This window comes from Sarcophilus harrisii, chromosome 3, assembly GCF_902635505.1.
Source record: "Sarcophilus harrisii chromosome 3, mSarHar1.11, whole genome shotgun sequence".
Lineage (NCBI taxonomy): Eukaryota > Metazoa > Chordata > Mammalia > Dasyuromorphia > Dasyuridae > Sarcophilus > Sarcophilus harrisii.
Window position 1 is genome coordinate 316,701,873 of NC_045428.1, and position 24,610 is coordinate 316,726,482.

The 24,610-nt window shown below is 34.9% G+C and overlaps 1 long non-coding RNA gene across 1 annotated transcript; it reads right to left on the reverse strand.

Moving 5' to 3' along the window:
* Positions 1-6,358: 6,358 nt before the first annotated feature.
* LOC116422069 lies at positions 6,359-13,648 on the reverse strand. The gene is made up of 3 exons (XR_004232656.1): positions 13,474-13,648; positions 12,153-12,277; positions 6,359-6,583 (listed from the first exon to the last, which is right to left on the reverse strand). It is a non-coding gene; the product is annotated as an uncharacterized LOC116422069 (long non-coding RNA).
* Positions 13,649-24,610: the final 10,962 nt, after the last annotated feature.

Below are 24,610 nucleotides of genomic sequence, written 5' to 3' on the forward strand. Positions count from 1 at the left end.
TAATTAGCTGCATGCATGTTGTTTTCTTCCTCCTAGAACCTAAGCTTCTTGCAGGCAAAGACTATTCATTTTAATACTGTGAAATGTATAATTTACACTGGAGTCACTATTCTGAATTTATTTAACAAGAAGGATCAGAATTCCACCCCTGACAATTAAGACTAATCTATTCTATTGAATTGAAATACTGGGTGGCAGTGGGATAGTGAAGATAGAAACATTCTAGAGAATTAAGTGCATATCCCTGACTCTGGGAAAAGGAACTAGGGGGTCTCTTAAAAAGGAAAGGGGAAAATGTGCTATGTAGATCACAAGAAATAGTGAGAAGCTAACTAGGGAATAGAGATCCTTAAATATTCAGTATGAGCATTTATAACTTCTAAATCCTACATATCAAGCCTTGATTTATTATTTTGTTGATTGTCTAGACCAAAGAAATCTGCGATTAAAATGTCAATAATGGAGATTACACTTAAAAGTGTGTTTTGTATTCCAGTTGTTAAACATCAACCTGTATATCCCTGGTGAGCTCCCAGCTGCCTTTTGGAATGCATAGGCCTGTGGATATAGAAAGAATGTATGAGAATGTATAAAACATGTAAAAACAAGGAGAGGATATTTAGGATAGTAAATGTTAGAATGCAAATCTTTCACCAATCAGTAAATAATTTAATAAATATTTATTGAACACTTACTATGTAGAGACTATGCTTAGTGCCATCATTTTAAGTAATAAATATTTTAAGCATCAACATATGCTTGAATCCAAGGTTTTTTCCAGAGAAAACATCAGATTTTAGAGAAATTAGAGGAAGAGAAAAGACTAGGGACTTCAGCAGAAAGAATACTAGAGATTCACAAGGGAGGGTTTGTGGTGGAAATCATGAATACAGCTGAGGCAGTCCAAAAATAAAAACTAGTTTTTTTTAACTGAGGAAAAAAAGCCAGAGAAGTGGGTTTTAGAATGGTTAAAGATTATTTGGTGAAATGATTCAGCCAAATGGGGCAGATGAAGTAGCAGGTAAAAGAAATGAAGCGTTTCAGTATCCTTTTATATTATTTTCTCCCCAAAATAGTGTTTCTTGGTATTCTGTAGTTTTTAAAGTAATAATTTAAGATTTTCAAAATGTTTATAAAAATGAGCATAGGGTTTGATGGTTTTTAAAAAAGACTTATTGAGGAGTGGCATTTTATCTGAACCTGAGTGTCTTTATCTGCACAATCACTATAATAATGTTCACTCTACTTATCTTACAGAGTTGTTATAATGCTAAAAGTTTAAATCACTTACACAAAAGTGAGGATGACTCATACCAATGTGTCACATTCTAAATTATTTGAAAACTAATAAAATATCTAGTTTCTAATATTGTCAGACCTTTGTAGCCTTTATGTAGAAGCTACTGGTAGTTCTCAGGGTAGGGAAGAGAGAAGCCCACCTAAGGGAGATAGGGAGATAGGGATATAGGGACACAATGTAGAGAGAAAAAAGATGGCAATGTAGAGTCTATAGTTAAGTTTATTAATGGATTCATTGGAAATAAAACATTGTGGATCAGAAACAGATATGCAAAAGCTTATGCTAGTCTAAGGGCCAACTTTCTTTTAGAAAATTCTTCCCAGATTCTATTGTCCAATTGTTGTTCAGTTGGTTTCAGTTCACTTTTTGTGAAACCATTTGAGAGTTTTCTTGGCAAAAAAATTGGAGTCATTTGCTTTTTCCTTCTCAGCTCATTTTATAGATGAGAAAAAAGCATAGAGGGTTGTAGAGGGCTGAAACTCTGAAAAGGTATGCTTTAATCAGAACACTTAAGGATAATTATCCATTGGATGAGAGATAATGGGTCTATAAGCATATACTTAGATGATATAGTAATGCCATGGCTCTCTTCACCACTGGTGCCTGCTGAATGGGTAGTAGTGAGGTAATCATAGGCAAGGACTGGAGGGTTGAGGGAGAGAGGTGAGTCTCACTTAGGTGCAGGATGAGGAAAGAGACTGGAGACTCCAGCCTCCAGAATCCAGAACACATCTTTGGCAAGCTATATGGCAGCTTGCCTGCCTCCTTCACTTTTCCCTCTAAAGACCAAGAAGTTTGATTTATCCTGACTCTGACTGATCCTGAGGCCCTAGCTCAGACATTAAATTTGGCATCCCAATGTGGACCAAGGACCATAATTTCAGTGAAGAAATCCCTGTGATCAGGAAATAGGGTGAGTATTAAAATAGACAAACAGGGAACTTTGCCAAGGTCTAGCTGAAATGGGGCAGATATTAGGAAAAAATTCTCCCCTACCCCTACCATGAGGGAGCTCTATGGAAAGCATACTTAGACTAATAATTAGGCAAGGTTTGCTTGTAACTTGGGAGCAGATTGGTGGACTCTTGGAAAAATTCGAATGCAGTTCTCCTTGGTTCTTCAGATAATTAGAAACTAGTAGGAGATCAAGTATGTAAATATTACAATGATATTGGTCTTGATTCATTTTCTAAGGAAACATTCTATAGATACAACATAATACAATTGGCATTAAAGAATCCCTCAAATTCTAGAAAAAAGAAAGAGGAAGAGGAGGGAGAGGGCAATTAAAATATCACCAAAAGGCATGGGGAGTTAAATGAACTTAAAGAGTGATGATTTTCACTCTCACAGTAGCCCACCTTCGTCTCCACCTACAAAAGAGCAGGCTCTTGAACCTCCCCCATCAACTTCACCTTCCTGGGTGGAGGGAGGAGAAGGAGTGGGAAGGGCAGTGATATTACCAACATCTCCCCCTCGGGCAACTACCACCCCTATAACTCTTGATTGCAAAAGGTGCTACTTAAAGCCAAAGAGGAAAAACAGAATACAGCTGATTTAAGAATAGAAATTTATCCTGTGGATTGAACAGCTTAACTCTTCAGGTCAAGACAAAAGAAGATAACACTCCTTTTAATCTAGAAATTATCAAAGATCTGAAAAAGGCTTGTACTCTTTATGGGTCTCCATTATCTTATGTTAAGATGTCATTTTATTTTAGCCCCAAGTGACTGGGAATTTATAGCAAGGACATGTTTATAACCGGAACAAAATTTTTTGTGGCTTTCTGAGCATAGTAAACTCTATAGGATACAAGCCCAACTAAATAGGCAAACTGGAGTTAATATGCAAATCACCTGTGACCAGCTAACAGGTGTAGGTTGTTATGCAGACACTTCAGCACAGACTAATTACCCCATAGTAGCATATGAGCAAATTGCTTCTGCTGTTATCAAAGTATGGGGAACCCTTCCAGGAAAGCAAGACAGCAAGATAATACTTATTATCCAGAAGATATAAATATAATATCTGATTCGGCCTATTCAGTAGGTGTGGTACAAAGATTTGCCACAGCCCAAATAAAATTTGTAGCTTCTAATATTTTTCAGCTCTTTAAGGAACTTCAAGAGCAAGTGAGAAAGCATCCAGGTAAGATTTATATCTTGCATGTCCATTCACATAGTGGACTTCCAGGTCCTATTTTTGATGGTAATTCAAAGGCAGATAGCCTTCTAACCATGTTGGCCAATACTCCTTTATTTCAGGCAGCCCAAGAATCTCATTCTAAATATCATCAGGCAGCTAGAGCTTTATGTTTACAATTTGGGATAACAAAAGAGGATGCTAGGAGCATAGTAAAAGCCTGTATAGCTTGCCTTCCTTCCCACGTTCCTATGCTTCCTCCAGGGAAGAACCCTCCTGGTTTGAGACCCAATGAAATTTGCCAAATGGATGTCACCCATTATAAATCTTTTGGTTGTCTGTCTTTTATCCATGTTGTAGTAGACACCTTTTCAGGATTCACCTTTGCAATACCAGCAGCAAAAGAGACAGCCTGAGTTGTCATTGAATTCCTTATATAAGCATTTGCAATTATGGATGTGCCACTAGCAATAAAAACAGATAATGGACATGCATATACTTCTAAACATTTTGCACACTTTTGTACACAGTATAAGATTCTACACACCACTGGCATACCCTTTAATTCTTAAGGATAGGCAATAGTAGAGAGGAGAAACAGAGACATCAAGACACTCCACCAACTACAAAAGAAAGGGGGAGCCACAGGTAACCCTAGAGAACTTCTAAATTTAGCTCTTTATACAGTTAACTTCTTGATTTTTGATAAAGATGCACTGGCTTCAATAGACAGGTTTTATAACCCACTGGAAGGGCTGTGCCCAGTGCGAGCAGCTTCACTATCTTTAGATAATCTCCAGGTGATGTGGAGAGATCCAGAAAGTGGTGAACGGAAGGGACCAGATAGGTTAACTGCTTGGGGAAGAGGGTTTGCTTTTATCTCTACAAATTGAGAGAGAATCAGATGGGTGTCAATGAGCCATATTCACCTTGTGAATTGGAAAGATGGAGAAGACCCTTGAAATAAGGAGAAGATCCAAGAAACATTGGGTGGTTCCATAACTGATTGTGTCCACCACTGAAAGAGCATGGCAGTTGACTCATGGACATCAAAAATTGTTCACCTTGAAATGCCCCAGGAATCATTGGATTCCCTGAGACATGATAAGACCATTGCAAGACTTCAAAATCTGCAGGAATCATTGGATTCTGTAAGACTGTTGCAGAACTTTAAAAACTTGCAAGGATCATTGGGTTCCCTGACATGTGAAGTAATAGACAATAGATTGGTTTTGGACTATCTCTTCATTGCTGAAGGAGGCGTGTGTGTGATATCTTTTGACCACTTATCAATTGGAGAATTGGCTTGAATTCTTATAAATCTGAGTCAATTTTCTGTATATTTTAGAAACGAGGTCTTTATCAGAGCCCATAGATGTAAAATCCCTCCTTTCCCTACCCCTGTAGAGGGCTGAAACTCTGAAAAAGTATGTTTGAATCAGACAGCAGATCACTGAAGGCTAATTATCTATTGGATGTGAGATAATGGCTCACAAGCATATACTTAGATGATATGGTAATGTGATGGGGTAGTGAGATAATCCTAGGCAAGGATTGGAGGGCTGAGGGAAAGAGGTCAGAGCCACTTGGCTGCAAGACAGGGAGGAGAGAGGCTGGATAATCCGGACTCCAGAATCCAGGATACATGTTTGGCAAGCCACGTGGCAGCTTGCCTGCTTCCTTCACTTCTCCCTCTAAAGACCAATAATTTTGATTTATCCTGACTCTGACTGATCCTGAGGCCCTCCAGGCAGCTAGTTTGGATATTAAACAGGGTCATTCAGTTAGTAAGTGTCTAAACAAGATTTGAACATAGACAGATAAGTTTTCCTGCTTCTGGGTGTGGCACTCTTTCTAGTATACCATATAGTGCAGATAGGGACATAAACAGGTACTATTGCCACAGGCTTGCTGGAAGGAATTTCTAACTCTCAATTGCATCTTTTAGAGAGAAGGATAGTAACTGGAAAGGACTGTGAGAAAATGACAACCAAAAAGACTCAGCAGGTATTGCTGATTATATGAGAAAGGAAAGACCACATATCTCTAGTACTTAAAATAAGAGAGAAGTAAATGAAATTCATTCTTGACTTTCAGATACAAATCTTTGAATATGATTTGAGAAAGATAAATGGTAAATTATCATAGTTGTCTGATTAGGCTCTTTCATAAGATTTGAAAAAAAAAGTGCTAAATAGCTCTAAGGCATATTTACTTGGTTTATATAATTTTCAATAATGTTAATACTGGGGTCATCCACTGCATCCTGGACCATCACCAATTATTTTGATTTTTCTCTTGATCTTAGACTTTGATGAATCTGGAAGAAAAAGTGAGGCTGAAAAATTTGGGCGACTCTTTGTTGTTGTGGTTGTTGTTTCAGTCATGTCTGTCTCTTTTTGATCTCATAGACCAAAGCATATTTTCCAATGTCTCTCAAAATCTGTCCAAGTTAATTTTCATTGTTTCCATGAGACTATCTATCTTCCATCCTCTTTTTCTTTTACCTTTAATGTTTCTCAACATCAGAGTCTTTCCCTATGAGCTTCAGCTTCATTATTTGACCTTCTTGGAAATAGCCTGAATTAATTTAAATATTGATTATTTTGATCTCCTTGTTGTTCAAGGAACTCTTAAAAGTCTTTTCCAGCAGCACAATTCAAACATAGATTCTGTGGCACTTAGCTTTCTATATAGTTCAACTCTCATTGCCATACACTGCCACTAGCAAAACCAAAGCTTTGACTACATAGATCTTTGTCAGAAAGGTGACATCTTTGATTTTTAATATGCTATCCAAATTTGCCATAGATTTCCTCCCAGGGTAAACATCTTTTATTTAGCTTTTCCTGCTTTCAGTGATCTTTGAGCCCAAGAATATAAAATCAGACACTTCTTTCATTTATTATCTTTTTATTTTCCAAGAAGTTATGGGATCATTCACTAAGATCTTGTTTTTTTAATGTTAATCTTCAAGATAGATTTTGCACTTTCTCTTTCACCTTGATCAAAAGTTTTCTTAAATCATCTTCATTTTCTGCCATCAGAATGATATCTGAATATCTAAGATTGTTCATGTTTCTCTGGGAAACCTTAATTCTGGTTTTAATTCATCCAGCTTGGCATTTTTCAAGATGTAATCTGCATATAATTTAAATAGATAAGGTGACAATATAAAATCTTCTATATCTTTCCCAATCTTAAACCAATCAGTTGTTCAACATTTGGTTCTAACTTCTTGGCCTGTATACAGAATCCTCAAAAAACAAGTAAAATGATCTGGTATTGTGATCTACACAAAAGTTTTAATGTAGTCAATTTTGCAAAAGTTGATATTTTTTTTCTGGAATACCCTTATTTTCTCCACAATCCATCAAATACTGGCAGTTTGGTTTCCAGTTCTCTGCCTCATTGAAAATCAGCCTGCAGGTCTGAGGCAAGATGGTGGAAAGTAGACATATCTTAATCTGAGCTTTTCTTTCCATCCCTCAGATCAACACCAGATCAAGCCTCTGAACTGGGTTTGGATTGACAGAACCCACAAATGTAACAAATTTGGAGTGTAATGAATTTCCAGCATAAGATATTTTGCAAGAACTTCAGCAAAGGGTCTGTTTCAATTGGGTGGGGATTGGGGATTGGGAGGAGGCAGCTGAGAACAGAATGCCACCAAGAAATCTACCAGGAGATTCTTAACCAAAATATAACAGTGTTGGCTACTCTGTACAAATTCATAAGCCAGTGGATCAGCAGATTAGCTGTCAGTCAACCAAAACAAATATAAAAGGAAAACAGGGAGCCTCTGAACCCCTTAGTAATAAGGTACTTAGCCAAGCCTACCCAGTACCAGAAAGAATTAGCAGCACCAGCCCAGAGCAGCATAAAGTTGTTGTCATCTGTAGAGGAACCTTGGGGCAATCTCCCTTTGCCCTAAGAGCAGACCTCAATCTTTTAAAAATGAGCAAAAAAGCAAAAACAACTCTGATCATAGATAGTTTTTATGGAGAGTCCTCAAATCCTGAAGATACCAAAGGCAAAGCATCTCCAGATGAAGATGCAAAGGGTGATATGAGTTGGTCTCCATTACCCAAGACAATCTTGGAAGAATTCAAAAAGGATCTTAAAAGAGATTTGGAGGAAAAATGTGAAAAGAAAGTGAGAATTTTCCAGGAGATTTTGGAAAAGGAAACAGAAATTAACTGAAGAAAACTCCTTAAAAACAGAGTTAGTGAAATAGAAAAATCATATAACTCCTTACAAAATAGATTTGAGGAAATGGAAAAAGCATATTCCCTTACAAAATTGATTTGAAAAAGAAACCAAATTGTTCAAAAACAGAATTAGTGAAATGGAAAAAAATCCAATGAGCAAAACAACTCAATAAAAGTTGCAAAAGGAGATAAAAAGGCAAACTGAAGAAAATAACTTCCGCATAAATTAGAATTGAACAAATGGAAGTAAATGACTTAATAAGATATCAAGAATCTGTAAAACAAAACCAAAAAAAAAATGAAAAATAGAGAAAAATGTAAAATGCCTTATTGGAAAAACAACTAACTTGGAAAATAGATCCAAGAGAGACAGTCTAAAAATTATTGGACTACCTGAAAAGCATGATTGAAAAAAAGAGCCTAGACATTTCAGGAAATTGTTAAAGAAAACTGCCCTGATGTCCTAGAATCAAAAGGTAACATAGCCATTGAAAGAATTTACCAATCACTTCTTGAAAGAGACCCCAAAATGAAAACTCAAAGGTCTATCACAGCTAAATTTCAGAATTCAAGGAGAAAATTTTGCAAGCAGCTAGAAAGAAAGAATTCTAATATGGAAAGGCCACAATCAGGATTACTCCACACTTAGCAGATTCCAATTTAAAGGATCGAAGAACATGAAATCTGACATTCTGAAAGACAAAGGAACGTGGATTACAGAATCAACTATCAACTATCTAGCAAAATTAAGCATTATCTTTTAGGAAAAAAGATAGAGATTCAATAAAATAGGGGAATTTCATTTATTTCTTATGAAAAGACCAGAACTGAAAGAAAAATTTGATCTTTAAATACAAAAGTTAAGAGAAGCATATAAAGGTAAAAAGGAAAGATAAAACTGTTTCTTTTAAAAGTTAAAAAGGTTATTTCCCTATTATGGAAAAATGATATGTTTAGTTCTTGAGATTTGTATCTGTTTTACACTTATAATTTGATTTTATGTGATGATACAAAAAAAAAAACACTAGAAGAGGAAAGGGGATTGTACTGGGAGAGGAGGAAAATGGAGTTAAAATATAGTAAATCACATCTCATGAAGAGGCAAAAAACATCTATTACAATCAAGGGAAAGAAGAGAGGGGGATAAGTGCTGTATGAATCTTATTCTCATCAGATTTGGCTCAAAGAGAAAATATCAAACACATTAAACTTCACAGAGAAGCTTGTCTCACCCTTTAGAAAAGAAGGAAGGAAAAGGGAAAAGGGAAAGGAAAGGGGGAGGCTAATAGAAAGGAGAAAAGAAATAGAAGGGGAAAGGTATAAGAAAGGGGGAGGGGCTGTAAAAGGTGAGGGTGGTTTGAGAAAGGGAGTGGTAAGAAGCAAAATACTGGGGAGGAGGAAAAGGGAGAAGGAAAGAGAAAAGTATAACTGGAGGAAAACAAAATGAGAGGAAATACAGGGTTTGAAATTTTAACTGTGAATGTGAATGACACAAACTTTTCCATAAAATGGAATCAGATAGCAGACTGGATTAAAAGCTAGAACTCTACAATGTGTTGTTTACAAGAAACACATGTAAAGCAGAGTGATATATTCAGAATAAAGGTAAAAGGCTGGAGCAGAATTTATTATACTTCAGCTGAAGTGAAAAAGCAGGGTTATAGCAATTCTGATCTCAGATCAAGCAAAAGCAAAAGGAGATCTAATTAAAAGACAAGAGAAATTACACTAATTTCTCTTAATTAATCTAGTTAATTAATTAAATAATCTAATTAATTAATTAAATCTAAAGAGTACCATAGATAATGAAGTAATATTATACTTCATATACATATATGTATATACATATGTATATGTGTTTATAAATACACACACATTCACACACACACACACACACACACACATATGCACCAAATGCTATAGCATCCAAATTCCTAGAGGAGAACTTAAGAGAGCTGCAAAAAGAACTAGATAGCAAAACTATACTAGTGGAGAATCTCAATTTTGCTCTCTCAGAATTAGATAAATCAAAACAAAATAAATGAAAAAGAAGTTAAGAAGGTGAATAGAATTCTAGAAAAGTTAGGCATGATAGACCTTTGGAGAAAACTGAATGGAGACAGAAAGGAATATGTTTTTTTCTTGGCAGTACATGGAACCTATACAGAAATTGACGTAAACACCTGAGCCCTGTGCTTAACACTCATTGCCACTATACTTACAGCCTTCTACAGCATACGTGTAGTTCACTTTGCCCTCCTAAATGAGCCACGATTCCTACCTCTTTCTCCAATAGCCGAAAACAACCCTAACATAACCAATCCTATTATACGACTAGCCCTCGGGAGTATCTTCACAGGCTTCCTACTCACAATGAACATCTCTCCTACCACAATAATTCCCATAACAATACCCACCTTAACAAAAATCTCAGCCCTAATAGTAACTATTGCAGGCATCCTAATCTCAATTGAACTAAACATGCTAACTAATAAAATGCCAATCGTACCTCTAATCCATACCCACAACTTCTCAAATATACTTGGATATTTCACACACATTTTCCACCGACTAAACCCCCTGGCAAGTCTACAAATAGGTCAACACATCGCTACCATACTAATTCATCTAGGATGATATGAAAAAACCAGACCAAAAGGCCAAGCTAACTTACATAGTTCCATATCTTCCGCTATTACTTCTATTCAAAAAGGACTTATTAAATCTTACTTCTTTTCCTTTATAATCTCTATAACACTAATCCTCCTAATCCTATAACTAAAGAACATGAATAACTTCTAAAACTACTAAAATAGTAATAAATAAAATCCAACCTAATACTACCATAGCCCAACCTCCACAACCATACAACAAAGACACCCCATTCCAATACTGACCTACACAATAATTACCCAATGAATCAAACAACTCAACAGCTGTAACCACCTCAACCTCCCCAGATACCATAAACCAAATCATCTCTATCAATAAACTGAGCAACAGCATACTAAAAGCCACCATATTGTATTGTGTAAAAGCCACTATGTATTGGGGTATAACAACCTTGCAATCAAATGAAGAAAGGCAGAAATAGTAAATGCTTCTTTTGCAGATCATGATGCAATAAAAGTTACATGCAATAAAAGGTCAGGGGGAAATAAATCAAAAATTAATTGGAAACTATATAATCTTATTTTAAAGAATGAGTGGGCAAAACAACAAATCATAGACACAATCAATAATTTCATTCAAAACAATGACAATATTGAGACTGCATACAAAAACTTTATGGGATGCAGCCAAAGCAGTTTTAGGGGAAGTTTTACATGTCTAAATATTTACTTACATAAAATAGAGAAAGAGAAGATCAATGGATTGGGCATGCAACTAAAATAGGTAGACAAAGAAGAAATTAAAAGTCTCCAGATTTAACAAATTTGAAATTCTGAAAATGAAAGGGGAGATTAATAAAATTGAAAGGAATATAACTATTGAATTAATAGACAAAACTAAGCATTAGTTTCATGAAAAAAACAACAATATAAACCTTTAATTAATTTGATTAGAAAAAGGAAAGAAGAAATTAAAATTGTTAGTATCAATAATGAAAAGGGAAAACTGTCCAGATCTGCTCATGGGAATACTTTGGTACCAGCCTGAGCCCTGATCTTTGTTGAGGAGTGAAGTGGTGGGACTCAGAAGGATATTCAAGCAGGAATCCATTTATTCAAGAAAATTCTCAACCTTATATACCCTATGCCCATTAATACACCTATATAACCATAGGATACTGCTCATGCACTAGCTATAGAATACCATGCATGTGCCAACCAAAAGATGCTGTGCTTGTGTGACCATATAAATATTTACTATCATGTGCAGATGTTTCCTTGTCACATCAGCATAACCCTGATTTAAGTACAATACAGATTGTCATGCCCCTTGACTTAAAGACCGAGACACTGTTAGGGGGAAGGGGCACCAAATGAGACACAAACTCTTACTGGACTTTCATGCCTTGCCCAGGGTTCCCCACTATCTGTGGCCCTCAACATCTCTCCCTTTCTTTTGTTTTAATTGGAGCAGGTATCTGTCAATGGTTAAATCCATGAAACAGCAGAAACCAAATTTCAGAATGGGGGGATCACACAGGCAAGTAGTAATATAACAAACAATATGAATAAATAAGATGATATAAATTCCAAGAGTCCCCTTCTGGGACTTTGAAGAGTCCCAGAAGGAAGGTATAGGAAATAATTATTGTCTTGTGTCTCTCATCCACTGAGCTGCCTCATTTAGGTGGTATATATTTTTTGGTCACCTGTTACTAGTTATTGATATACATACAAGAGGAATTCACAACCACACATATACCTCTTCTAGCATCCAAAAAATAGCCCAAAGTCAATCTATTGTCTATTACTTCATGTGCCATGGAATCCAATAATTTCTGCAGGTTTGAAGTTCAATTGTTATACATCTAGGGTTAACAGCCTTACTTTTAAAGTAGTGGCCATAGTCAAAGATGGAACCACATGATATTTCCTGGGTCTTCTGTTTTTCCATCTCTCTCCAATGGACAAGGTGGTTATGTATGTCAGCACCCATAAGATTCCTTCTTCATCTGTAGAGATACAAGGAAACCCTCTTCCCCAAGCTGTTAACTTATCTGGTCCCTTAACTGCAAAGGTCTGTGTAAGGAATTCAGTGGCCACCTGGGTTGCCTCTTTTGCTGCAGGTACTACAAAAGTAAATCCTAAGATGGTATCCACAGTAATGTGGATAAAACACAGTCAGCCAAAGTATTTGTTGGGACCTTGCACTATTTTCATGAATGTTTCCCCTTTATCTTGTTTTCCTGGGAGAGTGCCCAATGCTTTGGTAGCAGCAGAAGTAATTTGCTCATATACTGCCGGAGGGTAATTAGTCTGCATTAAAGTGTCTGCATAAGGATTCCAGGCTGCCTATTTCCTTGGATTTCTGCTCTACAGAACGCACTATACTCAGAAAGTCTCAACAGGATCTGTCCAGGTTGTAAAAATACTTTTTCTATTAGGGGTTAGAATTTCATAAGCCAAATTCTTTAACAGCATTCTAACATAAGGTGATGTAGGCCCATAGAGAGTGCAAGCCTTTTTCAGATTTTTGATAACTTCTAGATCAAAAGGGATATGTCTTCTCCTGATTAGACCTGGGGGCCCATTAAGGTCTGATTCTTCAATTACAAAGTATGCTTCCATTCTCAATTCAAATGTATTCCATTCTTCCTCCCTTGCCTTAACCAGGGCCTCCTGTAATCAAGACATGGGAGGACGATAAGATGGTGGTGCCAGCAGTGTTGATGGTACCACCATTCTTCCTGTTTTTCCTTCTCTTGCCCTTGAATGTGGAGTCAGTGGAGGAGGATGAAAAAGTAATGGGTCAGGAAGTGGGGGATATACCAGGGCACAAGCATAGGGTCAAGTGGAGGCAGGTTGAGAAATAGGAAAATTCCATGTCCTAGTGCCATCTTTGTCTTTGTCTTTGTTTGACATGCCACACTCTTTAAAGTTTCTGGCACCATGTTTATGTTTCTTTTCTTTATCCTACTTTGTTTGGCACCCTATACTAAAAACCCTCTTTTCTTGATAATATGTAAGATCTCTCAAAGAAATTTTTTTTACCTTGTGCATAAGGAATGTGTGCTCAGAGATTGAGCTAGGGTCCATAGTATTCAGTTAGTTATTCTCCACTATCTCCCACTTCTCTGGCTCCAACATCCACTCCTTAGGGAGCCACAGAGACATGTGCCACATTTTCTCACTGCCTATTTATACTTACCTTGTTTCTGGCTACTGGGGATTCCCCACCCAAACTCACACTCTTCACATCAGTCAAACTGCTTCATGCCCCACATTGGGCATGACATGTCCAGATCTGCTCATAGGAGGACTTCAATAATAGCCTGAGCCCTGATTTTGGGTGAAGAGTGAAGATGTAGGACTCAGGAGGCTATTCAAGCAGGAGCCTATTTACTTAAGGAAACCCTAAACCCTATATATCTTATGCCCATGTGATGTGCTTACATAACAATAGGATACTGCACATGTGCATGTGCCAACTATAGGACACTGCACATGCACCAACTATAATATATTGTATATGTGTGACCACACAAACAACTTGCTATTATGTGCAAAAGTTTCCTTGTCACATCAGCAAAACTCTGCTTCAAATATAATATAACTTGTCACACCCCATTTTCAGAAAATGGGGAGCCAAATCAGACGTGTCAGCAGGTTTCCTTACTGGATGAAAAGGTTTTATGCCTCTTCCAGAGTTCCCTACTATCTGTGGCCCTCAACAGAAAACTTTCCATCAATGAAAAGGAAATTGGAGTTATAATTAAGAGCTGTTTTGTCCAATTATATTTCAATAAATCTTATAATCTAAGTGAAATTGATAAATACTTACATAGATTGTACAGATTGACAGAAGATGAAATAAGTTATTTAAATACTCTCATTTAACAAAAATATAACAAGCTATTAATCAAATTCTTAAAAAAAATCCCCAGGGCCAGATGGATTTATATGTGAATTCTACCAAACATTTAAAGAATGATTAATTAAAATATTATGCAAACTATTTGGAAAAATAGGGAAAGAAGGAGTTCTCCAAATTCTTTTATGACACAGATATAGTGCTGATACCTAAACCAAGTAGGGTCAAAACAGAAAAAGAAAATTATAGGCTAATTTCCCTAATGCATATTGATGCAAAAATCTTACATAAAATATTGGCAAAAAGATAGCAAAAAATTATCCCCAGGATAATACACTATGACTAAGTAGGATTTAGGAATTCTAGGAAGGAAGGACTTATTCAATATTGCAAAAACTCTTAGTATTTTTGACTATATCAATAACCAAACTAACAAAAATCATGTGATTATCTCAATAGATGCAAAAAAAAAACATTTGATGAAATCCAATACACATTCTTATAAAAAGCACTAGAAAGTATAAGAAGAAATGGAGTTTTCCTTAAAATAATTAATAACATCTATTTAAAATTATCAGCAAGAATCATATGTAATGAGGACAAACTAGAACCATTCCCAATAAGATAGGGGTAAAATAACGTTGCCCACTGTTACCATTACTACTCAATATTGTATTAGCTTTTGTAATAAGAGAAGGAAAAGAGATTAAATGAATTAGACTAGGTAATGAGGAAACCAAATTATCACTCTTTGCAGATGATATGATGTCATACTTACGGAATCCTAGAAAATCAACTAAAAAAACTATTAGAAACAATTTACAACTTTAGAAAAAGTTAAAGGATACAAAATAAATCCATATAAATCATTAGCAACCAACCCTGAGCAAACTAGCAGAAACCAACAAAGTCCAACAGCAAGAGATACAAAGAGAAATTCCATTTAAAACACGTGTAGGTAATATAACACATTTGGGAGTCTACCTTCCAAAGAAAAGTCAGGAACTATATAAACATAATTATAAAACACTTTCCATACAAATAAAGTCAGATCTAATCAATTGAAAAAATATGAAGTGCTCATGTGTAGGCTGAACTGATAGAATAAAAATGATAATTTTATTTAAATTAATCTACTTATTTAGTGCCATACCAATCAAACTCTCAAGAAATTATTTTACAAAGGAGTTGGAAAAAAATAATAACTAAATTTATCTGGAAGTACAAAAGGTCAAGAAATTCAGGGGTATTAATGAAAAAAAAAAAAAAACAAATTTAAGTGGCCTAGCTGTACCATACCTAAAAATATATTAAAAAGCAGTGGTCATCAAAATGATTTTGTACTAGCAAAGAAACAAGATACCATAGTCAATTACTTTAGCAATCTAGTGTTTGATAAGCCCAAAGACTCTAGCTTCTGGGGTAAAAACTCACTATCTGACAAAAAATGTTGAGAAAATTGAAAAACATTATGGTAGAAACTAGGTATTGACTCACATCTAACACCCTATACCAAGATAAAGTCAAAATGGGTTCATAATTTAGACATAAAGAGTGACGTTCTAAGCAAATTAGAAGAACAAAGTATAATCTACCTCTCAAATCTGTGGAGAAGGAAGGAATTTGTAGCCAAAGAAGAACTGGAGTACATTATGAAATGAAAAATGTGTTGTTTTGATTATATTAAGTTAGGAATTTTTGTACAAACAAAACCAATGCAGACAAGATTAGAAGGGAAGCAATAAACTGGGGAAAGATTTAATTTTCAAGGAGAATTATCTCAAATGTGTAAGAATTCAAGCCAGTCTCCAGTTGGTAAATGTTCAAAGGATATGAACAGACTATTTTCAGATGAAGAAATTGAAACCATTTCTAGTCACAAGAAAAGATCCTTTAAATCACTATTGATCAGAGAAATGGAAATTAAGACAGCTCTGAGTTAATAATGATGAGTGTTGCAGGGGATGTGGGAAAATTGGGACACTAATGTATTGTTGGAGGAGTTGTGAACTTATTCAACCATTCTGGGCAGCAATTTGTAACTATGCCCAAAGGGCATACTGTGCCCTTTTGATCCACCACTTTCTTTACTAGCCCTATATCCCAAAGAGATCATCAAGGAGGGAGAGTTACTCACATGTCCAAACATGTTTGTGGCAGCCCTTTTTGTAGTGATAAGAAACTGGAAACTGAGTGGATGCCCATCAGTTGGAGAATGACTGAATAAGTTATTACATATGAATGTTATGGAATATTATTTTTCTATAAGAAACAATCAGCAAGATGATTTCAGAAAGTCCTGGAGTGACTAATATGAACTGATGCTAAGTGAAGTGAGCAGAATCAGGAGATCATTATATATAGCAACAGCAAGATTATACTATCATCAATTCTGATGGACACAGCTCTTTTCAACAATGAGATGATTCAGGCCATTTCTAATGGTCTTATGCTGAAGGGAGCCATCTGCACCCTGAGAGAGGACTGTGGGGACTGAGTGTGGATCACAGCATAATATTTTCACTCTTTTTGTTTGCTTGCATTTTGTTTTCTAATTTTTTCTTTTTGATTTGATTTTTCTTGTGCAGTATGATAATTGTGGAAATATATATAGAAGAATTGCATATGGTTAACATATATTAGACTCCTTGCCATCTAAGGGAGGGGGTGAAGGGAAGGGAGGGAAAAATTTTGAACACAAGGTTTTGGAAGGATGAATTTGAAAATTATTTATGTATATATTTGGAATATAAAAAGCTTCAATAAAAATAATGACAAAAATTATTCTGCTATTCTAGGAATTCTTGATTCACATATTGCTAAAGTTTGTTTTGTTTTGTTTTGTTTTTACAGAAGCTAAAACATAAGCTGGCATGTGAGTTCAATTGTTTGGTTAATTGTTAATTGTTAAATTTGGAAATTTTAACATTTCTTGGCAATGACCTTCTTTAAGATCAGAACAAAATGATCTTTTTCTAATCTAATAGACACTATTGAGATTCTCAGATTTTCTGACTTGCTGAGTGTAGCACTATAAAAACATATTTTATGATATTTAGTGCAGCTAGAATTTTATCACATCCACTAACCTTATTGCTAGTCCTGTTTCCTAAGGCCCACTTGAATTTATTCTCTAGGATATCTGACTCTCTAGATCACAATCCCTACCACTTTGGTTAGTTGTAATGTTTAAGACCTTTTCTCCATAGTTTGTGTGTGTGTGTGTGTGTGTGTGTGTGTGTGTGTGTGTAGTTTTGCCACTTCTTAATCCCCTTTATTTCTGTTAAGTCCTTGCCATTTTCATTTAAATCTGATTCATATGGAAGTTAAGACATAGCCAAGTGATATCAGTGGTCCTCTTCAAAAATGAAGCAAACAAAAGCAATAATAACCATAATTTCCCAGAGCTCCAATACTTTTCTAAGTAGCTCTAGAAGCAATGGCAGGAAGCAATAGTAGTCATGATGGGAGTACTTTTGATAGAGGCCAAATATGCTAGACACAGTAGAAATCAAAGAGGAACTAGGAGTTCTCTTGGACAAAGTCAGAAACTATAGGAATGTTTTCTGGCAATAGATGAATGAAACAGAATTAATTATGGAGGTATTCTTAGACTAAGCTAAAAATCTTATTGAAATTGGGAACCGTAGAGACTAAGATGTAGGAACAATGAGGCACAGGTTTATGATGAGAAAACTATATTTTGTATACAAGTAGTACTTTCATTCATGTGAGCTAAATAGATATGAGAGAAAGTCAAATTTTTATCCACCTTGAATTCTTTCCTTATTTGGTAAGTTGATGCCATAAATTGGGAGTGGCTAAACAGTTTCTTATAGGAAAGTATAACACACCAGAGAACTTGATGTCTAGACTCTTTAAGTGGCCCTTTATTACTTCTCTCATTAAGAGTGAGGCTCTGAATGTCATCATGGTGACATTAACAGCAATGAATAAGTTTAGATGAAAAACTTTAGTAGGTGAGTTTACTAAAAAGAAAAGTATTCTTGACTATCTATGGCTTTATATGTTGTGCATTCTATGTCTCTCCATTTCTCAGGTTAACTGCCAGAGAAATATTTTTATACTCACTACCTCTACTTTCTCCTTTTCTTCTCTTACTCCTCAATCCTTTGGAATTTGACTCTAAACTCATTAAACTGAAATAGATCTTCCCAAAGTTATCAATGATCTCTTAATTACCAAATCTAATTCTTTCCCTCTCAGTCTTCTTCTCTTTTCACCTGCATTTAACACTATTGGCTATGTTCTTCTAGATATTCTTTTCATTTTTGTTTTGTGATTCTCCTGCTATCTGCCTAATCCCTCTTTTCCATCTCAATTTTTCTTGCTCATTATCTTCATCACTTCTAATTGTGGATGTTCCCTAAAATTCTGTCCTGGACCCTCCTCTCTCTTCCTTCTACAATGTTCTCTCTACAACTTCATTAGCTCCCATAAATTAGCTACCATCTTTAAACAGATCATAAACATATCCACAAATGAAGCACTTGAATCTCCCCTGAGATTCATGCAACTCCAGTTATTTATTAGTTATTTCAAATCAGATGTTCCAGAGATATCTGAAATTCAGGATATCCAAAGCTGAATTGAACTCATTTTATCACCCTTCTCCACATTTTACCCTTTTCCAAATTCCCCAATTTCTTTCAAAGGCACTATCATTCTTTCAGGCTCCTAATTTCATAACATTCGCATTATCTTCAATTCCTCATCTGAGATATCAATTGCCAAATGTCAGTGCCAATGGAATGTCAATTTCTAAATCTTGCTGGTTTTACCTCTAACATATCTCTCACATCAGACCTTTTCTCTGTATTTACATAGGTAGCAATTTAATTCAAGCTCTCGTCATTTCTTCCCAGGATTATTTCAAAAACCTTCTGTTTGGCCCTCCTGATTCAAATCCTCATTCACTGATTATTCCAGTCTACCATAAAGAGTGCTGCCGAAGTAACTTTCCATAACTTTGGAACTTATCATATGATTCTCCTGCTCAGTCAGGTTCAATGGCTTTTTTTTTAAAACTCGATAATGAAATACACTCCCTTGTAAGCTAAACAGACCACAATCTGGTCCCAACACATCTTTCCAACCTCATTGGGCAGTACTTTTTCTTCCACAATCTATGATAGAATTGAACTATTCTTTTCTCTGTTCTTCAATCATAACCTTCTATTTTCTGTCTCAATACCTTTGTAATGGTTGTATCTCAGATCTAGAAAGCAGAATCTTTTCACTGCCTCTCTCATAGTTTCTCATTTCCTATTAGAAAGAGTTCAAGTAGCATCATATTGAGAAAGTCTTTTTTGATCCCTTTCCTTCTACTCTCTAGCTATCACTGCCATGTTTCCAAATTATTTCATATTAAGTAATTTGTACTTATTTATATGCAATCACTTTATATTTATGATATATAGATATAAATGTGCACACACATACGTACATCTTTGTATATATAGACTGCTCAATTAAAATGAAAGTTCCTGTAAATAGGGATTTTTTTCTTTGTATTTGTGAATAAATATATACTAAGATGCCAGGCATACATAGCCAATTCCTAGTAAATGCTTTTTGATTGATTGGATTTATGAAATTAATTTGTTTTTTGTTTGATGCTTTGTTTCCTTGGCGTTTGCAAGGGAACTGAAACAGCCAGATAAAAACTAAAAAACAAAGAAACAAAGTAGTCCCAATCAGAAGATTTTCTGGATAGAGACATGAGCTACAGAAAGTATTTCATTATTTCATTACTAAGATTGACTTTGGGTCAGTGTGAATGCAGAGCTTCCATAATAGACTATGGGTTGCATTATAAATTCCTGAATAGACTTTTTCCTTACCCTATTCTTACATTGTCTATCAATCTCATATGAGTTATTATAGAAGGTTGACTGCCCTGGTAGCAGTGAACACACCCCAGGGGGTATTCTGATGATGAAAAATAAGGCACCAGAGATGAAACTAAACAAACAAGAATTTTGCTGAGACAGTGACTTCATGGATTGCATCATATCACACCCCTGGGGTTCCTGTCAAACATCATTCTAAATGCAGGTTTTATGGAGTTTCACAAAACAAAAGATGTATTGATTCTGCCTTTTTGTTTTGTTTTGTTTTGTCTTGTGCCCCTTTTTTTAAATCATACATTTTCATATGGTAGAATAGGGAAGACAAAGTTTCCATGTTGTGCAACAGCTGGCTTCCAGATTCCCAGGCCATTTCTGAAGGATTAGGTCCTCAGGCCAGTCTATTGTTGCTGTTCATTGAATTGCTGCAAGTCTTCAGTGTCAAATTTCTTTGGAAAAAGAAATGTAAGTGAAGGCAGGTAGCAGCAACATATCTCTGCATCCCCTTCATTGGTATGCCATGAAGCTAAGGACTAGTAGGCACCGTTAATGACACATGAATTATGTATGCTACAGCTCAATATAACATTTGGTGTGATTTAAACAGCATGAATTTTTAGTGAAAGTCATTTTGATTCTGTGATGTATTACACTTCCAAAACCCTTAGCAGGAGGCAGGAATTGAATGATGTTCACTGAAAGCATTTATTTGTTAAGCATACACAATGTGACTACAACCCCAGTGCCTAAATAATGGAGAACTGAGAAATCAAAGATGGGGTGGCAAATTGGGCTGCTTCCAAGACCCCTCTTTCCCTACCCCCCCAAACACTGGATTTCTAGTCTTTTTTTTTCTTTTAGTGTAAGCTAAAGAGTTATTAGGCTTTACTCCTTAGCTCTATTAAAAACTTCCTCTTATTTTAAAACCACACAGTAAACATTGCTATTCAAACACTGCCTCACTCTACAGCTAGCAAGGCAGTAGGTTTTTTCCAGTCTTCTGATTTAGTGGGACTGGTTTGGGTTAATGGAATAAACATGCATCTAGAATTTGGGCATTGCATTGTTGGGGGGGGGGGTGGGGAGAGAGGAGAGAGAGAAATCAAGTTATTTATAGATGAGGCTTGTTTTATAGAAACAAATTAGCTATGGAAATTCAAGATTAGAAAACTGGTAGAGAGGTAACTAGTCACATTTGAAAAGAACATGATCCATCTTTCTCACAAAATCAGGATGAATACTTAACAATGAAAGAAAAAATTCAGGAGCCAAAAGGATATCAAAGTGTTGGGGTTTAATATAATAAAATGAAGTATAATAGAGATAAGTGTAAAGTCACATATAAAAATTAACATACAAAAATGAGATGGGAAAAATGTAAATTGGTATATAATTTCCTATGAAATCAAGTACAGGAATGAACTATATATATTTGTATATTGTATTGTATATATACAATATATATATTGTATATAAATATATATATATTTATAAACACACACACATATATATATATATATACTGTATTTTAATATATAAGTATATACCTGTATCTGTACATGTGTGTATATATATATATATATATATATATATATATATGATAATCAGCCAAAATAGATATCAAAAGATAATATTAATCTTTCCATATGGAAACATTTCTTAGGGCTTTAATCAGATCCCATTTTACTATGTCACATTAAATTAAAAATATTTGGATATCAAGTTTCTTAATGCACCATAGAACTAGAATAAAAAAAGTTTGGGATTTTTATTGTATCACAAGTTCTGTAGGAGGAACAGTATAATATAACAGCCAAGAAAGTGAATAACCTTTGTGGATTCAGGAAGAGAAACAGTCTCTAGGAATAAGGAGACATTGTTCGTATTGCACTCTTCCTACAAAAATCCACATTTGAAGTATTATGCTCAGTTTTTAAGAATCATATTTTATGAAGGCAATTGATAAGCTAGGGAAAAAAGGGAAAGTGGTGACCAGGTTAATGAAAGTTCTTGAGATTGTTCCAAGTAAGGATCAGTTGAAGGTATTTTTAATATTGGAGGAAAAAAAAAGACTTAAGGCAGGCATAAAAGTTTTCTTTTAGGGGTTTACAAGGTAACCTCCTGGAAAACAAATCAGACTTATTTGGCATGGTCACAAAGAATAGCACTAAGAGCAATGACAAAGAGGAAAATACAGTCTTAGTACCAGAAATTAAATATTAAATTAAATTAAAATATCACTAAAGGTGGAATGAGCTTCCTCTGGTGGGGGTGTATTTTCATTATTAGTGTTCTTCAAGCAAATAATGGGCAAACTTTTGTTGGATGTGTTGAACAAAAAGTCCTTGTTAAGAAATGGATTGGACTAGATAGTGGCTAAGAACCTGTAGTCTCTGAAATTCTCTGATTCATAATTAGTGATCAAAGAGCAAACTTATAATATGGACTGGCTTACAATTAATTAAAAATTACTAACAATTGGTTTTATATCATTTTCACTGTCTAATATGTTTTTCTCTTTCCCCTCAGCTAGAAAACTATCCCTTATAATAAAGAGAAAAAGAGAAAATTTGGCAAAACTAACAATAACTTCAACCACATCTGTAAGTAAATGACTGTTTTTATCTACAGACTTAGATCTCTTCAAAGAAGATGCTTATTCTTATATCCCTTCTTTTTTTTAGTGGGGGGATCTTGGTCATTATAATTATGTAGCTTTCAGTTACTATTGTTGTTTTTTGTTTTCACTGTTATAATCATTAATTTATATTTTCCCTAGTTTTATTTAGTTCATTTTGTGTTAGCTCATATTAATCTTCCCATCAAGTGATGGAAATATTATTATTCTCTATATTCATCATTGTTATCATCGCAATAATATTTCATCACATTTATGAATCTCAACTTGTTAGCTGTTTTCCAAATGACCAGTGTGGGCAGCTAGTTGGTATAGTAGATAGAGCACCTGTCCTGAAGTCAGAAGGACCTTTGTTCAAATTTGGCCTCAGACACTTAACACTTTCTGGCTGTATGACCCTGAGCAAGTCAATTAACCCCAATTGCCTCAGAAAAAAAAAAAGACAAAAACAAGTGTCTTTGTTTCCAGTAAGCTGACACTATCAAAAGTATAACTTAAATTATTTTGATATCTGTAGGGCTTTTTCCTTATATGTGAGTCTTCTTTCAAATATGTATATAGGAATAAGATTTCTGCATCAAAAACTGTAGTCATTTTGGTCAACTCTGTGTCAATTCCAAATTGTTTTCCAACTGTGTATTAATATCCCTGTTTTTACACAACCCTTATGGCAGTATTTCTACCTTTTGTCTTTCCCAATTTTCTTTGTATGAGTAAAAGCATTAGAGTTATTTATATTCACTTTTTCTAATCAAAAGTGTTTATGAGTAATTTTTCATTTAATTCCTAATTTTAATTTTTTCTTTTAATAACTTTGCAAAATGGCTTTTGATACTTATATCTATGTCATTATCTACCAATATATTATCTATCTAGGTAGTTTCTGTCATCTATTTATCTGTCATCTATCTGTATGTCTATCTACATATACTTGCATTTGTATTAGCCCTCATATTGCATAGCTATCAGACCCTTATTCATGATGTTTGGTGCACAAACTTTACCCAAAATGAGAATTTTTAAAAATTATTCTAGTTGTTTTAAATTTGTTGGTGCATATGATCTTCAATCTTATGTCCTTGAAATTATCTATTTTACTTTTTACAATAGTATTTAATTTTTGTTTAGGTTAGACTTTCATTTCTAGTCATATCTGTAAAAGATATCTGTTTCTGTTCACCTGAAAAATAATGGTCTTGATGGAATATAGCTTTTAGGGGAAATGGCAGTAAGAAGGTTCCCCTCCCATCTAAGAGTACTTTTGTTCTAACAATTTGTCAATAATTCTTAAATATTCTGGCTTTAGAATTAGTGATCTTGAGGTTCCCTCCAACCGTAGAGGGCTATTGTTCTAACAATATGCCTGTAAATGATTTTAAAGTCTTCTGGTATTAGAATAATTCTACAAGCATTACTGACCAACAGACCAATAATTTATTGGTCAGTGATAACCAAGTTCTTGAGACAATAGTGAATAGATCACCATTAACAAATAAGTAACATGAAGCTCTTGTCTAACTGTCCTATATATCTATCTTTTTGCTCTTGGTCCTTTGCTAAATTCTTTTGGAACTTAGCCTGCTCCAACTGGCATTACAATTACAATAAACTTTGCTCCTTGACTGGAGATGAGCTCAAGCCTGCAAATTCTTCTGAGGCACACCATGACACAGATTTGTGACCATAAACTTTATGAGGTTCCTTCTGAACCTCAACAGTGTGAGAAATCAAATTATATACCTGATCTGTATATTAAAGCAGATCAGGTATATATTTTGATTTCTTTATAATGTAAGATATTAGTCTATACCTGATTTCCGTTAAATTCCTCTTAAGTTTTCTCAGCAGTTCTAATAAGAAAGAGAACTCTTTCCCAATTAAATTTTCACATTTTTAAACATCAAAGCTTTCATTTAAAATATTACATATTTAATTTTAGCATTTATTTTGAAAAAATTGAATTATT